This window comes from Vulpes lagopus, chromosome 17, assembly GCF_018345385.1.
Source record: "Vulpes lagopus strain Blue_001 chromosome 17, ASM1834538v1, whole genome shotgun sequence".
Classification (NCBI taxonomy): domain Eukaryota; kingdom Metazoa; phylum Chordata; class Mammalia; order Carnivora; family Canidae; genus Vulpes; species Vulpes lagopus.
The window spans coordinates 19,488,436-19,490,737 of record NC_054840.1 but is presented as its reverse complement, the minus strand read 5'-3'; positions in this window follow the sequence as shown (position 1 = coordinate 19,490,737).

Here is a 2,302-nt window from a genome sequence, read left to right as displayed (position 1 = left end):
GGTCTCCAGGATCACTCCCTGGGCCAAAGTCAGGCGCCAAACCGCTGCGCCACCCAGGGATCCCTCTTCTATTGCTTTTTAAATGGTAAATAAGAAAATCAGCTTAAAGTGAGAATGAGAGAGTAGGTGTTGGGTATTGGGTATTTGAGACCAAAGAACCAGGTATGAAATAGTCTTCTAGGAATATAAGAAAGTGAATGGTCCTGGGCAATGTAGTATTATTTCTGAGGAGAAGTAAGGGTCTATTTGAGGATGGTGGTCATGAAATTGACAGGAGATCAGTCAGCATGGTTATATGCTTTTCTCTACCACATTTGACTACACATGTGAAGGTAGAGAGACAGATTTACTTAGAATAGGATTGCAAATACCTGCAAAAGCATGTTTATGTTGATTATGGAATTTAAGCCACCTGAGGAGTGAATTGAAGACATGAGGGAGTTTGGGAATACTGAAAAGTGGTAAAATCAATAGTGGAGGTCTTGGTAAGGTCAAATGATTATTAGAATAAGGGTTATAGGCCAACTGAGCTGGAAAGATAGGAAGTGAGAGAGAGAGGGTACTTAAATTTGAGATTGTGGACAAATTAAAATTATTTAGCCTCATAACATTGAAGGTCAGATAGTGACAGTGAGAAAGATTGAAGGCAGGACACCTAGAGGGGAGAAGCTCAAGAAATTGAGAGGCTGAAGTATTAGAAATATAACCTATGGGAATATTTTAATCACCGAGAATTAAGGCAGTACTACTGAGAGAGTGATAGTGATCCAGGTGTTAAATCACAAAGTAAGTGGGAGGGATGACAATTTGATATATGACTGCATTCAAGAGACAATCTGGGTGGTATACTGGAATTTAAAGCTGGAGAATATTATAAAGGACAGAGGGAAAAGGATCCAGAAGCAAAACAAAGAGAAAAGAGGACACTTATTTCACAGCCAGACCAGTATATAGGGGATGCGGAAAGAACACAAGCGCTACTTGAGCAGGTTAAAGAACAGAGTATTCTCAAGGCAAACCGACTTCTACTAAAATAAGAAGAATGGCTAATTTACAGAGAAGAGATAGAGAATATAAAAAATTCTACTGATGATTGACCATGACTTCCAGAGAACTTGGTGAAAGTGGTAGAGTGCTTGGAGAGAGGAAAGAGATGAGGTCAGAAATAGGGAAAAACAGAAACACATTTGAATTATAATGGAGGAGATGAAGACTTCTCGAGGACCTTGGGTTCATGGGTCACTGATAATGCAATTCATCTGATGGATCTAAGCAGACAGATGGATGGGAGGTTGGATCAAGTTGTGGGGGGACATAAAGAGACCTATGAGGAGGAGAGTTTAATGATTTGGAAATGACGAGAGAGTGTTAAGTGTTTTGTAGTCATAGCTGAAGCAACTCAGGACAAAGTATGATAGGATTGGTCCCAATATTCTCTAGGGAGAAAAAGTTGTGATGCTGGGAATGGTGGGCTTAGAGAGACTCACTGGTTTCTCCAGGAGCACAGTCCTAGGGCTCTCTCTTGACCCACGTTAATGGAAGTATAAGGGATAAAAATAGTCTCTCCTGTATATAGTGATTTGTCTATATATTTTATAGTAACCAATTAACAGTTCCTTGAAAGATGATTACTGCTGTTTCCTTAGTTTCTCTATACTCTCCAAGATCTTACACATGATAACTGCTTCATAAGCCATTTGGGAGTAATGATCTAGCTGTCCTCAGTTCTTACTGATCATTCACTTTTCTATTCCATGTTGAATTTGCTCAGTATAACTTTTAAATGTTTTGTCCTTGTAATGCCTAGTGTCAAAAGTGCCCTTCCCCTGCCAGAAGTGATCCTGTATGGATGTGATTGCTATGAGATTTAGCCACAACAACCTAGTCCCATTTCTCCAAACTATTATCCTATCTACCCATCCCTATGTCTTTGCTACCCTTTTTGACCCAAATGCTCACTACTCTACCTTCCAGAACCACTTGTTAATTTTATGAACTTTTGTTCATTATTTGAGACAAAACACAGATAATAATAACAAATACATACCAAGACTTTTTTTTTTCAACCCAGTTGAAAAAAATTTTCCCTTCTCAGAGTAGTGGCATTCTGATTGATTGATTGATTGATTGATTGGCATTCAGTTCTTCCTTCTCTCAATTCTTGTTTTCTGGGTAGGATTAAATAAGGAAGAAGGCATGTAATTTAAGCCCACCCAGTCAGTAGTATTTTTCTACCTCCAATAATTAGTTTATAAAAGGCATTTGGTCCAAATCAGTCCAAATAAATTGAGCTGGACTACTA